The sequence below is a fragment of the Panthera pardus genome, unplaced genomic scaffold, assembly GCF_024362965.1.
Source record: "Panthera pardus isolate Hobbes unplaced genomic scaffold, ASM2436296v1 HiC_scaffold_18, whole genome shotgun sequence".
NCBI classification, from domain to species: Eukaryota; Metazoa; Chordata; class Mammalia; order Carnivora; family Felidae; genus Panthera; species Panthera pardus.
The window spans coordinates 9,663,689-9,679,656 of record NW_026526743.1 but is presented as its reverse complement, the minus strand read 5'-3'; the positions used below and the strand labels follow the sequence as shown (position 1 = coordinate 9,679,656).

Sequence of the window (15,968 nt, the reverse complement as noted above, 5' to 3'; positions counted from 1 at the left end):
CAGGTAACGCAGGCAGTAGCCAAGGCTATGGGGGCAAACTGGAAATTACATTGTGCTTATAGGCCCCAGAGCTCAGGACAGGTAGAAAGAATGAATAGAACCCTAAAAGAGACCCTTACCAAATTAACCATGGAGACTGGCGGGGACTGGGTGACTCTTCCACCGTATGCCCTTTACCGGGTTAGGAACACTCCTTACACCCTGGGTTTTGCTCCCTACAAGATCATGTTTGGCAGGCCACCCCCTATTATTCCCAACCTTTGAGCTGAACTTCTTGCTGAGTTTAAAGATCAAGAACTTTTTCTTTCCTTGAGAGGGCTCCAGAGGGCACACGAGGACATTTGGCCGCACCTCTGTGCCACCTATGAGGCCGGCCCAACCCCGACACATCACCAGTACAGGCCGGGAGACTGGGTCTACGTCAAGAGGCACTGCCGAGAGACCCTCGAGTCATGCTGGAAGGGACCCTACAACGTGGTGCTGACAACCCCCACCACTCTCAAAGTAGACGGCATCGTGACTGGGGTCCATCACACCCACGTTCAGCCAGTGGACCCCTCCTCGATCTGGAAGGACTTCATCACACAATGGGCCATCAATCGGGACCAACACAACCCGCTCAAGCTACAGCGCATTCAACCCACCTGATATTGGTAACTCTGTTAACTCTGCTTGTCATTGCTCATGCTGCCAGGAGTCCCCACACCCCCCAAAACATTACCTAGCAGATCATAGACACCAGCTCAGGGACAATACTTAATCAGACATCCCAGACCCACCCTAGAGACACATGGTTCCCAGAATTACGAGTAGACTTAGAAAGCCTGTTTCCCCGTTATACCAGCCACCCCAGGGTTGATACCACAGGGCTCAGGCAATAAGACTTTCACTTCTATGTCTGTCCTGGTGGAAAAGACGGTGGGGACACTTGCGGGGATGTGGCAGACTACTTCTGCGCCTCTTGGTCATGTGTCACCACTGGACACATCTGGTGGACCCCACCACACACCGGAGATCATCGTGGTAATGCGGCCTGGTGGCCCCCGACCACCGTATGTCTCGGGCCATGGTAATCCTGTGTCATTATCTTTCACAGAACAAGGAAAAAAGGCAACAGGGAGGGAAGCTGGAAAAACCTGGGGGTCAGGCTTTATGACAAGGTCAGACTTGGGCCTGGAGATAAAGGAATGTTATTTACCCTCCGAATGCAAGGAACCCCCCTTGCCCAGCAGTCCCCCACAGGGGTAGGACCCAACCAAGTACTAGTTCCCCGACCTGCCCCCGCCCAGACGGCCACACCCAGAAACACCCAGGCTCCCGCTACACGGCCCTCCACATCCCCTGTCCCTACCGGAGCGTCACCCGCATCTTCTGCCCTGGCTCACAACTTACTATCTGATACAGAGCCCCTATGGAGCACGCTTGTCGGAGCATACCAGGTACTAAACACTTCTGGACCCGACCTGACCAAGTCCTGTTGGCTCTGTCTAGTCTGGCCCCCATATTACGAAGGTATTGCCATTAAAGGCAATTATACAACAGCCTCCAACTCTAACTCCAGCAGATGGCAGCAGACTACTGCAAGACTAACCCTCCAGGCAATAACAGGACAGGGCACCTGCATAGGCCACGTGCCCCCCGGGGCAGTCACATCTCTGTAGTGAAACCCTAACAGTCCCCAGGGAGACAGTGTATCTACTTCCCCCCAAAAATTCATGGTGGGCCTGTTCCAGCGGCCTCGCTCCCTGCGTCCACTCCTAAGTCCTTAACTCCTCAAAGGAAGGCTTCTGCATACTCGTGCAGTTGATCCCCAGGCTAGTGAACCTTTCGGGGGGAAAAAATACTTAATAGGTTAGGCTCTAGTAACTCCCGAAGTAAAAGAGAGACTATTACAACCCTAACTCTGGCTGCGCTCTTGGGACTGGGATTAGCGGGGGCAGGGACCAAAATATCCTCACTCATCATCCAGGACAAAAACTACGGAACCCTAAGGGCAGCCATTGACTTAGACATAGAATTGAGAAATCAATTTCTCATTTACAGGAATCCCTTACTTCCTTATCAGAAGTAGTACTCCAAAACAGAAGGGGATTAGACTTATTATTCATGCAGCAAGGAGGACTATGTGCAGCCCTAGGGGAAGAATGTTGCTTCTATGTTGATCACTCGGGGGTCGTAAAAGAATCTATGGCCCTCATAAGGGAAGGGCTGCAAAAACGAAAGTTAGAGAACAATCTCAGTCCTGGTATGAGTCTTTGTTCAACTGGTCTCCCTGGTTAATTACCCTCATCTCGGCCCTTGCCGGACCCCTTGCCATCCTGCTCCTAATAGTAACCCTCGGACCCTGTAGCATCAACAGGCTGGTCCAGTTTGTCAGGGACCGCATGGGGGCCGTCCAACTAATGGTCCTCCGTGCTCAGTACAAGCCCCTAGTAACAGAAGACGACAAAATAGAAATGCAGCCGGTCCCATGATTGGGTCCGTAAGCTACATGACAAGGGGGGAATGAAAGAGCGGACCTAGGCCGGCCGACTCCATTTTGCTCTGTGTCCTCCATCTTGAGTGACTATGTCCCTGACATGGCCCCCTTTTCAGGGAAAACCGCAGAATGAAATTCCCGCTCACCCGCTAAGATCCCCTCTCCTTGAGTAACTTCCTGTTCACCCGTTCAAACTTCCAGTTCAAACCACACCCGGCAACCTGTGCAATGGGACTCTGATTGTAAGGGTTAAATTGCAGTATAGGGCTAACGCTTAGCTTGAAAAATAACAGCTTTGTGTTGACACTGAAGGTTAAGAGATAACAGCCTTGCTTTGCTCTTGTAAACTACGCCTCATACTCTTGTAAATTAGGCTTCACCAATTAAGCAAACAAAAGTTCAAAGATAAGAGCATCAGAGGCAGGGTCAAGGAGATCCACTGGTTGCAACTTAGAGGCAGAAAGTCTAAAATAAACACCTCATTAGGCAACTGTTTCTAACTCATCTGGCAATTGTTTCTGACTCATCTGGAAACTGTTTCTTTGTTCTGTTCCCAGGTGATGATAAAACAATGTGATCGGCTATATTTTTATAGCCCCCAGCTATTCTGTATATATTTTATAGCCCCCGGCTATTCTGTACCCCGGCTGTTAGGGGCCGCACTCTTATCAAGAGTGTTGGTCCCGATCTGTCGGCCTTGCCTCTCATTGTAATAAACTTTGTTGTGACTGTCACTGGTGCCCATAGCATTCTGTTTCAGGAGTCATGTGGATGCAACATGATCCTTGCCCAGCCAATTGGCTAAGGCCACGACCATCACCCCACCAGCTGCCCCTAGACCCCTATAAAACATTTGTGCTTTTGAAACTCGCTCTCTCTCTCTCCCCGGTATCTCACCGCTGCGTCGGTGCAAGTAGGAGATTGAGCTCGAGCTAGCTTGAATAAAGTCCTTGCTTTTGCATTGGACTCGGCTCCCTGGTGGTCTTTGGGGATCGCGAATTCTGGGCATAACATTGGAGCACAAACTCACCTTTAGAATAATACTGACTCGCCAACATTTCTCAAGACAAACCTCTCTTGCAAATAAAGGTCAGAGAGAAACTTTTCTCAGCGTTGATCGATACAGGGGCTGATGTTATGGCCTTCTCACTGGGCTACTGCCCCTACAGCCACCCTAGTTGGATTTGGAGGCACCCAGGCTTCCCGACAGTCTCACCTTATACAAATGTTTAGGGCCTGATGATCAAATATCCTACATACAGCCCTATGTGATGAATATCCCTATCAATTTACGGGGAAGAGACTTATTGAGTCAATGGAATATTCAGCTTAAAACAAGTTTCTTCCTAGCCACTGCTCAAATTTAGCCCCTTCCATTAAAATGGGAAACTAACCCGTATGGGTTGAGCAGTGGCCAATAAAAGGGGACCGACTGATTCATCTCCAACAATTAGTAGATGAACAGTTAAATAATGGGGATATAGAGCCTAGGAGTAGCCCTTGGAATACTCCTGTCTTTTGTGTTCCTAAAAAAAATGGCAAATGGCGACTTCTTCATGATCTCAGAGCTATTAATGCAGTAATTGGGCCTTTTGGCCCCTTGTAGCTAGGAACCCCTCTCCCTCAACATTGTCTCAAAATTGGCTGATTCTTATTATTGATTTCAAACATTGCTTTTTCACAATCCCCTCAGCTAAACAAGATAGAAATTTGCCTTTACCATTCCTGTTCTTAATCACTGCAGGCCAACACCCTGTTACCATTGGAAAGTCCTTCCCCAAGGGATGCTTAATTAATAGCCCAACTATGTGCCAGTTTTACGTCAATGAAGCATTAGAGCCAATTAAACGTGGTTTCCTTCTTTGATCATTTATCAGTATACGAAGGATATCCTTTTTTTGTGCCCAGCATCAACAACCTTTAGATGAGCTCTCTGCCATTCTGCCCAACCTACAACACCAACAGGGTTTAAAATAGCCCCTGAAAAAGTACAAAGGTCGGCTCCTTTTTCTTGCTTGGGGCTGCAAATGTTTAATACTCAAATTCGTCCCCTCATTCAGATCGTTCCTCATGATTCGTACTCTTAATGATGTACAAAAATTTGGGGGCACCATTACTTGAGTTCGTCCTCCTGGGCATTACTAATGCCCATCTGACCTAACACTGCTTTCTGGTGATCCTAACTTAACATCACCATGCCAGCTCACCCCAGCAGCAAAGAAGGAGCTGGATGATATTCAGCCCATTCTCACCTCTCGTAGTTATGATAGGCAAGATCCCAACCTTCCTCTGCAGTTATAATAGTCTTAATACGAAGGATTTTTCTACCACACTAATTGGGCAAGCTGCTATTAAAGTTCTAAAAATTGAATGGCTCTTCACCCCCATTAGTCTTAGACATACTCTCACCCTCCTCGTATTCAACATAGCACAATTAATCCAAAAGGGACGTCGGAGATTCTGGGAATTGTTGGGTCAGGACCCTGCAAACATCACTTGCTACCTCGCAGCACTTTCCTCGACAAGGCCATCTCTTATTTGCTAGAGCTGCACCTGGCTCTCGCCTACTATGTGGGCAATATATTTTATGGGCTCCTCTCTGACCCTTGTTTTAAGATTCACCAAGAGAGTAACATTGTTCCCGAGGGAGTCGTGCTAAAACAACCTATTAAGAATGCCCTCATGGTGTTACAGATGTCTCAGGGAAAACTCACAAGGCTTCTTGCCTTTGGAGAGTTGGGGAAAACTGGGAACATATTTCTTATACTGGACCCAGCTTTCCCCAGCATTTAGAATTACGAGCCATGTCATTAGCAATAGAAACTTTTCCCCAGCCTTTAAACATTTTTTCTGACTCTCAATATACAGTGCATTTAATGGAAAATTTTCCTTTTCATATTCTTCACCTCCCCTCAGACAGTGCCTTTGCTATACTTCTCCAAAGTATTCAATTAGCCCTAATATCCCGCACCTCCCCGCTTTTTTTCATTCACATTCATTCTCATATCTCTTCCTGAGCCCATTGTTGAAGGCAATGCCTTAGTTGACAACATCGTTTCTCAAGAATCTTATCCTCTTTATGAGAGCCTCCCATAAGCTTTACCATCAAAACTGGCTAGCTCTAAGCGAACAATTGAACCTTACTGTGAATGAGGCCAAGCAAATCATTCACTCCTGCTCAGACTGTCAATTACTATGCCGTTTCCTTCCCAGCAGGAACAACCCCCACACCCCCGCCTCCGCAGCCGCAAGCCTAATGAGATTTGGCAGACTGATGTTACAGTTTACCCTGAATTTGGTAAACCTAAGTATATCCATGCATTTATAGATACTTACTTGGGTTTTATTTTTGTCTCAGCTCATACAAAAGAAAACACCAAAGCGGTATTCAATATCTGCATGCTATTGCAGCCTGGGGCTTCTGCTGCACAATTAAGACAGATAATGGCCCAGCCTACGTCTCCTCCTGATTTGTGACTTCTGTGCCTTATGGAATATCCGACATATTACGGGCATTCCTTATAACCCACAAGACCAAGCTATTTACAGAACAAGCACATAGCACACTAAAAAACATGTTAAAAAAAATAGAAACAAAAAAGGGAAACATACCCGTGGCTGTCTACATTACAATCTCAATTTCTTGACCACGTTATGATTAGTCTTGATTTTTTATAAAATTTTTTTAATGTTTATTTACTTTTAAGACAGAGAGAGACAGAGCATGAACATGGGAGTGTTAGAGAAAGGGAGACACAGAATCCGAAGAAGGCTGCAGTCTCTGAGCTTTCAGCACAGAGACCAACGCGGGGCTTGAACTCAGACTGCGCGATCATGACCCAAACTGAAGTCGGATGCTCAACCGACTGAGCCACCCAGGCGCCCCTACTCTTGATTTTTTAAATCTTGACCCTCAAGGACTTACTGCAGCTGAATAGCATTCGTCAAAACCAGATAAGCCCTTTCACCCTCTGGTGCTGTACAAAACCCCCAAAGGGGGGCCCATATGGTCCTGGCCCACTAAATTTCTCACCTGGGGTAGAGAATATGCTTGTGTTCTTTCAGATTCTGAACTTTTTCAAGATGAAAGAAGCCTCTTCATGGACTCCTCATCCAGAAGCCACTCTACAAACGCCAAGTCCTTGCCCCTGATATAACATGAGGAAGCCTTAAACGCCTGTCTAACCAGGCCGGCATCCTCTTACGACACAATGATATTGCATATACTTCTAATTCACAGCTGATGGCCATGATTTCTGTCATTAACCAAAATTCGATTTGTGTAACCCTGACTCTACTCCTTGCCCTCATTTGTTCAGGCCAAGCTCAATATTCATATTGGGCTCATCTCCTTAACCCGCCTATATTTGATAACTTAACACTCCTAGACCGGTATATTTCTATTAGCAATAATGACACTGAGTTCATGGGAGGAACCAATCTTAATCTGCCCTTCCAAACGAAACAAGAGCATTGGCTTTATATGCCAAGACCTCAGTGGTGGCTTACTTCAGCACCTCCTATGTGTGTTACTAAACTTAGCAACTTATCTGCTTGTCTTAAAAAATCAACTGGCTTTTGCATGTACAGCCCAAACCCTCTACAAGGCCACACAGTTTTACCTTTGTCTCAGCCACAAGTTCTGATATACCTCAAACAAAACAAAACAAAAACAAACAAACAAAAAAAAAAAACCCAGCATCTCTCACACTCCTAATGTTATAGCTTGCTCTAGTCTCAAATATTCAAACCACCCCTGGAATGATATTCCTTAGACAACTTGTTATGGAGAGTCAGAGCATAATCTTTACTGGAAAAATTGGACTATTGACAGGGGTCCTAGAGGATATCTTGAAACAAAATAGACTAATGAGACCATATCTTAGCAGGGAGAATATTTTTTGAAAAGAAGGAAGCTTGACTGGCCCTATAATTTCTGCACATAAAGTGAAATGAAAAGGACCTTAGCTTGTTAATCTTTGGAAGCTAGGTCTTCCCTTCTTCACTCGTACTATTAGCCATGGAAAAATTTATGTATATCAGCATACTAACGTAACTTGGGCCTCCTTGCACAACGGTCAATTTGCATGGACCACTATTTGTGTCCCTTCTCCCTACGTTCTCTTTGCTACCTCTACCTCCCAGATCCAAGGTACTTAGCACATCCTTATTAGTACTTAGCACATCTCAGCCTGGGTTCCTGTTAATAGCTCTGAGCCCTATATGCATCCGTCGGGACTAGGTGTGCTTTCCAGGCTCAACAGTGGGACTCTATTGCAAGGCAAAAAAGATTTGTTAGCCTGTTAATCATGGGCATCCTAGCAGCAGTAGGCGTTATGCCTCTGCCACTATAGCTGGAATCAGCCTGCATCACACTATCCAGACAGCCCATGTCCTTAATAAATTTACGGTCAATACTACCAAAGAACTTGTAACCCAAACTTCTATTGATAGACAAGTTTTGGCCCGCCTCGAAACTCTTAGGCTGCAGTGGAATTTATTGGAAAAAGACAGAAGGCCTTGTTCCTCCACTCTAAACTGCCCTGTGACCCTAACTACCAGCATATCTGCATGACTGCATTCCTTATAATCACTCCCAAGCTTGGGATGCTGTCCAGACACACCTTCGCAGTGTCTTTTCTTCCTACCTCTCTGACACCAAAGAAAATTTAGATATGACATTGTGCCAACAGCTACAATATGCAGATCAGCTTAAAAACGAATAGGCTGATTCCTGGGCAATGTGGCCTGATTTAAATCCTTTCTCACTTAAGGCTAGCACCCATCTCAAATTCTGGACAACTCCGGAAAGCGGACTGTCCTCTTTTTTTACTATGCCTCTTTTTACTATGCCTCTTTTTATGTCTTTGCAGAATCACTTTGCAGGCCATCCAAAAGCAAAAGAAGGACCAGGAGTTTGTCATGACGGTCCTCAAACACAAAACTAGAAGAACCAAGAAAAACAAAAAAGGGGAAGCTGTGGGGAATAAGCTTAGCACTTTCCTGGGCTTGTACCAAAGGGTTAACAAGGCAAAAAGAATTACAAAGCCATAGGATGTTCACACCCAAGTTTGGGTAAACAAGATTAGGCAAATAAGGAAAGACTGGGGGTGGAGGGGGCAAAAGCCCCCAATATAAAGGTATATGAGGTAAGCAAGATTAGGTATTCAGGGCAAAAGTGCCCTCCAATCTAGTACTATAGCAGAAAGCTGCTTTCACAGGAAGGAAGGACCAATTTAAGTAAACAGGTAAATAGGGCTGTAGACCAATGAGCAGGGGGTGAAGGTGCCCAGAGCAGAGCTGATTAACAAAAGAAAAGGTGCTTTGTTAACCTTGAGGTTACTTGCTCTGTCTTATCCCTTAGGCTAGCTATGATAAACAGAGGTCCTGCCTCATGTTTGCTATAAACGCAACCAGGATTTTGTTTTGTATTAACCCAAACCCCTAGCCCCACATATCTTCAAGACCCCCTTTTCCTCAGGTCCATGAGTTAATGTTCATGTCTTTGCGCACATCCATTACCATGTGTGTAAGCCTTCTGATCCTAATAAAAACGGAGCAAGGACCCTTATTCCGGGCTCTTGTCTTTTCCAAGACGTTAGCCACCTCTTGCTTTTAATCCTGCATCCGTTTTTTTAATTTTTTTTTTTTTTACATTTATTATTTTGAGAGAGACAGAACACTAGTCAGGGAGGGATAGAGAGAGAGGGAGACACAGAATCCAAAGCAGTCTCCAGGCTCTGAGCTGTCACCACAGAGCCCAGTGAGGGGATCGAACTCACAAACCATGAGATCATGACCTGAGCCAAAGTCAGACGTTCAACTGAGCCACCCAGGCTCCCTTGCATCTGCTGTCTTGCTGGTCAAGAGAGAACTTTAGACTTAGAGTCTACAACACAATGTGACTGGCAACCTGACAAAATTTGTGTCATTCCCTTACAATATGTCTCTACACCCCTGGGATTTAGTTTAAAAAAAAGAAAGAAAGAAAACAAAAACACCTACAAGGAGCTTTTTCCACCAATTTACAATCTGAGATTAATACTCTGTCTTCCCAGCTGCATCAACCACTGTTAGATATCCAAAAGGAAACAGAGATACAAGTTGAACACGAGTTACCTGACAATATGAAATGGTTGAATCCAACCAACTGGTTCCATGGCCTCAATTTACATATTTGGACTATTGGAGCTCCTTGCTGGTCAATCTTTTTTGCATTTCTTGTAGCCCTGTGCATGATCTGCACCAGAGTGGCCTCAAGACATCATGAACGACGACTGACTGCCCTCCTCAACTCCCACGAACAAAAAGATTCTTCACACAAAAGAGGGGATATGTGGGAAATCAAATAGCTATGTCCTGGGTTAGGAGATTATAGGGAATGCATTGCACAGGAGAACACTGCTTTCTGGCCTTGCTGATAACAGCTGGTCAATAGCTAGTTAATGCATATCTAGGGGTTGGGTCCTGCCTGTGCTTTTGAATTCCTTAGAGCATGTTAGCTATGGAATATCTTGTCTTGTTCTCCATCCTGCTTTCTGCATCTGCTCTTTTGTAGTTGTGGGAACACCTTGTTTTTCTGCATGCTTTATATATGTTCTTACAGCCTACCACCATACTGGGTGATGTTTCCCTATAATGTAAGAATATAATATATAATGCCTAATAAATACAGGAGCTTGAGAGTAGCTATGGGAGACTTCCCTTAGCCTCCCTCTACCCTGTTGACTTGCATGGAATCTTGAGTAACCCTTTCTGCCGCCCTTGGCTTTGCTGGACAAAGCCGAAAGCCAAACCTACAGCTCTGCTCTTCTCTCTCTCTCTCTCTCTCTCTCTCTCTCTCTCTCTCCCTCTGCCTCAAAACAAATAAACTTTTTAAAAAGTGTTTCTTGATTTGTCTCTTTTTTTCCCCTTTGCTTGTTTGCTTTGTTTCTTAAATTCCACACAGGGTGAAATCATATGGTATTTGTCTTTCTCTGACAGACCTATTTCGCATAGCATTATACTCTCTAGCTCCATCCATGGGGTTGTAAATGGCAAGACTTTTTTTATGGCTGAATAATATACCATTGTATGTGTGTGTATATATATATACACACATGTACACACACATACAGTATCTTCCTTATGCATTCATCTATCGATGGACACCTGGGCTGCTGCCATAATTTGGCTATTGTAAATAATGCTATCAACATAGGGGGGCATGTATCCTTTTGAATTAGTCTTTTTGTAATGTTTGGGTAAATACCGAGTAGTATGATTACAGGATTGTAGGGTAGCTCTATTTTTAACTTTCTGAGGAATCTTTATACTCTTTTCCACGGTGGCTGTACCAGTTTGCATTCCCACCAACAGTGCAAGAGGGTTCCTTTTTTTCTGCATCCTTGCCCACACTTGTTCTAAGATACGTATTTTTCCATCATGACCCCAAAGCACATATCAGTTGGCAGTAAAAACATGTCTCATAGCTGATGAGAAAAAAATATTATACATAATTTTCTATGTACTTCTATATAAGTAAGTGCTGGAGGACAGATAGTATATTACAATGATAAGTAATCCAAAACAAGCTTATCTGATGAATAATCTAAATAAATGAGAGTCCAGAATTGCAAAACAAATATAGCATTGAGAAAATGAAGAATTTGATAAAACAATGTTTACCAAATGAAATTTTATAAATATCTGTTATAATCTATATCCATGAATTATAAGTATTTTACAATATTAACAAGTGGCACATGTCAGTTATATTGCATAAAACATGATGAAAGACCATCATCTGTAAATCATAATAAAGTATTCTAGGGGTACCTGGATGGCTCAGTTGGTTCAGCATCCAACTTCAGCTCAGGTCATGATTTCACGGTTTGTCAGTTTGAGCCCCAGATGAGGCTCTCTGCTGTCAGCACAGAGCCCACTTCAGATCTCTGTCCCCCTCTCTCTCTGCCCCCACCACCCAGCTCACACAGCACACTCTCTCTCCAAAATAAACCTTTAAAAAATATTCTAGTAACCCTTGATAAAATCAGTAGTAAATAAGTAGCCATATTCTACAAAATTATACTCTGTGGAGTTCTAAACATTCCCCCTTAAAAATGAAAGATCTCTATTTTACAAAGACCACATAATATGAAAACTGGAAAATATGTTGAAGTCACGGACTTCTGAAATAACAGGTCAGGGAAATACATTATAAGGGAACTGGAGAAAGAAGTCCGAAGTCACAATTGTTATTTCATGCCTGCATTTATATAATAACTAATGGATAGAGCAATTCCTTATCTATGCAGTGCCCTTTAGTTTTCCAGTTCATTAGCCCCAAGTATATTTAATTCAGATTTATGCTCTGAAAAGTTATTAACTAAGGTCACAGACGAAAGGTTGAAAATGAATTGCAAAATGAAAATATACAGATATAATGCAAAAGGATATCTCAGGATAAACATGAAAGTTGAAATCTCTTATTAAACAAAAGTAATTGTCAGTCTACTATAGAAAATGCAAAATTCAGTGCATCAAACAGCACTAATTTGTTTTTAAAAACTTGAGCTAGATTAGCAGCATTTTTCAAATAATGGCAGTAACTCACAAGGTTGATATGTACAAAGATGCCTGCTCTGTCTCTATAAAACCTAGTACTAGAAGTCCTAGCCATAACACATACCACACACACACACCCAAAAAGAAGACAGATGAAAGGTACTCAAATAGAAAAAGGAGAAGCATAATTATCTCTGTCCACAGCAAGCATGATCTTATATGTAGAAAATCCTGTAGATTACACACACACACAACACACACACCACAAAACCAAAACTTAAAATTGCCAAGAACTGATGAATGAACCCAGAAAAGTTGCGAGATATAAAACCAACATGCAAAAGTCAATTGTGTTGCTGTATGTTATCCATGAGCAATCCAAAAGTCCATTGAGAAAACAATTTCATTTACAATAGCACCAAAAAGGATAAAATAAGCTTAATTTTAGCCTAGGAAGGGTATATTTGTATACTCTTAACTAAAAACACTGCAGAAAAAGTGAGAGAAGACACAAATAAATGCAAAGATACTCCAAGTTCATGCATTGGAAGACTTAATATTGTCAAGATGTCAATACTATCCAAAGCAATCAACAGATTCAGTGCAATCCCTAGTAAAATCTTTTCATGAAATACATAATCCCACCCTAAGATTTGTAGGGCATCTCAAGGAACCCTGCATAGCAAAAACAAACTTAAAAAGAACCATGTTGAAGGTCTCACACTTCCTCATTTCAAAATTAATTAAACCTAATCAAAACAGTGTGGTACTGGCATAAAGACACAGAGACAAGTGAAATAGGATACAGACATCAGAAATACATTTTTGAGGGGCGCCTGGGTGGCTCAGTCGGTTAAGCGTCCGACTTCGGCTCAGGTCACGATCTCGCTGTCTGTCAGTTCGAGCCCCGCGTCGGGCTCTGTGCTGACAGCTCAGAGCCTGGAGCCTGTTTCAGATTCTGTGTCTCCCTCTCTCTCTGCCCCTCCCCCGTTCATGCTCTGTCTCTCTCTGTCCCAAAAATAAATAAACGTTAAAAAAAAATTAAAAAAAAAAAAGAAATACATTTTTCTGTATATAGTAAATGATGTTCCACAAGAGTATCAAGACCACTCAATGGAGGAAAGGCAGTCTGTTCAACAAAAGATGTTGAAGAAAACTGGATCTCCACGTGCAAAAGAAAAAAAAATGTAGTTGGTCCATTATTTTATACCACATAGAAAAATTAGCTCAAAGTGGATCAGAGACCTAAACTATTCAGACATAAAACTAAAATTTCTGGAGGGACGGGTCTGGGATTTCCCTTGTCCCTCAAACACAGCTGTACTGAGGTCAGAACACTTAGCACACCCAGGAAATCAGTCTGCAGAGTAACAGAAAAATCTCCATAGGTGGGCAGAGACAGCTTGGCAGGGCAGAGGTGTGTGTTTTTGAATTGCGATAGATAAGTAGCGGACAGCATAGGCACAAGAGGGGAAAGGACTCCTTCTGTGGAAAGGCAAAAGGAAGAGAAAGAGATTCTGTGTAAGTGTGGCATTGTACTTGGACAAGAGAAAAACCTTTCCGGAACACAGACAGGAACAAAAAATACGGAGAGAGCCAGTTTCTACTTTGCAAACAGCCTTAGGAGCTAAAGATCGGAGTTTCAGGGGTGCACGACTTTCTCCAGACCAGAGCGGTTGCTGTGTGCATGGGCCTAGTGGGGAGGGGAGCCAGCCCCAGGGAAGGGGTAGTGATCTCAGGCGCGCACTGGGAGACAACAGTCCCTTCCCTCCAGTACTGTAGGAAGAGGATTTATTGTCCCCTTGAATATAATGCGAAATATTGTTCCTTTTCATATTACTGACAAAAGGAATAACAAACATCACAAAGAAAATACTTTGTGGATATCAGGATTACTGTTACACGGTATCTTGTGACAAAAATGCAAAGTCATTCTATGTGCCATTGCTATTATCCCATGATGGTTTCTGTTTGGGGCTCATGATCTGGGCCAGTGGCTCCATGGTTTTCATCCTGCACAGGCACAAGCAGCGGGTCCAATACATTCATAGGAACAATCTCTCCCCCAGGTCCTCCCCTGAGAGCAGAGCCACCCGAAGCATCCTTGTGCTGGCATGCTTCTTCCTTTCTTTATGGATGCTGTCCTCTATCTTCCACATTTGTTTGTCAGTTTGTTTTTTTTTGTGTGTCAGTTTTTAACAACCCCAGTCTGTGGCTGAGGAACACCTCTATACTACTCACTACGTGTTTTCCTACTCTCAGCCCCTACATTTTCATGAGCTATGACCCCAGAGTGTCCACCCTCTACTTTGCCTGGATAAGGAAACAAAACCCCCTAAACTTACCATAAATATGTAAGTTATATGCTTATTCACAGTGGTTATTTATTAACTCCTTTCAATGTACAAGCACATTTATGAAATATTCACATTACGAGAGAGGGGTAAACAAGACAAACTGAGCTTCTCCTAAATAAACAACATCCAGAGCAATTATAAATGAAATGTGGTATAGTTATCAACATACAGTAGCGCGTCCTTATCCAAAGTCTCACTCTGCAGTTTGAGTTCCATGTGGTCAACGGCAGCCCACGAGCAGTCAATCCTCCTTCTGATTTATGGTCAGAAGCCCCATAGCAGCCTAGCGCTAAATCACAAGCCTACCTCATTCCCCTCACTTCATCTCATCATGTAGACATTTTATTGTCTCACATCATCATAAGAAGTGTGAGGACAGCACAGTATTTTGAGAGAGGGGGAGAGAGAGGGAGAGACCATATTGACAGTATTATTACAGTATATTGTTATAATTTTTTATTACTTATTGTTGTTAATCTCTTATCATGCCTAACTCCTAAGTTAAACTATACCATAGATATGTGTAGAAAAAACATCATATGTATAGTTTCAAGCATCCACTGGGTCTGGAACATGTCCCGAGTGGATAAGGGAAGACTGTGATATATTTCTTTGTATATATTGCCAGATAACTATTTTTTCCATCAAATAATATTGGATAATTGCACATTCAGGAACACGGAAATAATTCTTACTCCAATAGCTGCAAACAGCTTTTTCTTTAAATTCTTAAAAAAAATGTTTTTTTAAACATTTATTCATTTTGGAGAGTGAGAGAGACAGAGTGTGAGCAGGGGAGGGGCAGAGAGGGAGACACAGGATCCGAAGCAGGCTCCAGGCTCTGAGCTGTCAGCACAGAGCCCGACACGGGGCTCGAACTCACGGACTGCGAGATCATGACCTGAGCTGAGCTGAAGTTGGATGCTCAACTAACTGAGCCACCCAGGCGCCCCTTTAAATTCTTTTTTATCTGATATTTATTTTACCACGCTGATTGATTAATTGGTTAAAGTTGTATGCAATGTATTTTTCTTTTTTCTGCTATAATCCTTATGTTTTAGTTCTATCTCTTAAAACATGTACAAATGTATATAGAACAACGTTTGATTTTTCCAAGAACAATTCACCTTTTTACATTTGATATAATGATGCATATTTTTAGGATTTGCCTTACATATATGTTGTGGGCTCCCAATGACATGTTTTACTTTCTTATTCTAGCTTCACTTTTCTTGTGTTTTTTTTAATATTTATGAGAGAGAGAGAGAGAGAGAGAGAGAGAGAGAGAGAGAGAGAGAGTTGGAGAGTGGCAGAGAGAGAGAGAGAGAGAGAGAGAGAGAGAGAGAGAGAGAGAGAATCCCAAGCAGGTTCACTGCTGTCAGCACAGAGCCCAATATAGGGCTCAATTTCATGAACCATGAGATCCTGACCCAAGCCAAAATCAAATGCCAGACATTAACTGACTGAGCCACCCAGACACCCCTCTTGTGTTAATTTTTAAGTTATTGTACAACTTACCTTTTTCTTCAGAGCTTATAATATTCCCTATCTCTTTGTCTTTAACCCAGACATTACAACAGACTTTT

The 15,968-nt window shown here is 43.0% G+C and overlaps 1 protein-coding gene, 1 long non-coding RNA gene and 1 pseudogene across 2 annotated transcripts in view; all 3 read left to right on the top strand.

Moving 5' to 3' along the window:
* LOC128778061 (uncharacterized) overlaps positions 1 to 2,628 on the top strand; it is a 45,311-nt gene extending 42,683 nt beyond the window's left edge. The window contains exon 5 of the long non-coding RNA XR_008423445.1: positions 315 to 2,628. This is a non-coding gene — a long non-coding RNA (uncharacterized LOC128778061). The remainder of the gene's footprint in view (positions 1 to 314) is intronic.
* The window catches only part of LOC109260960 (zinc finger protein 677-like), a 205,703-nt gene that overhangs the window by 87,599 nt on the left and 102,136 nt on the right, over positions 1 to 15,968 (top strand). The gene's annotated exons all lie outside the window — the stretch shown is intronic.
* Positions 5,675 to 14,375, top strand: LOC128778083 (vomeronasal type-1 receptor 4-like; annotated as a pseudogene).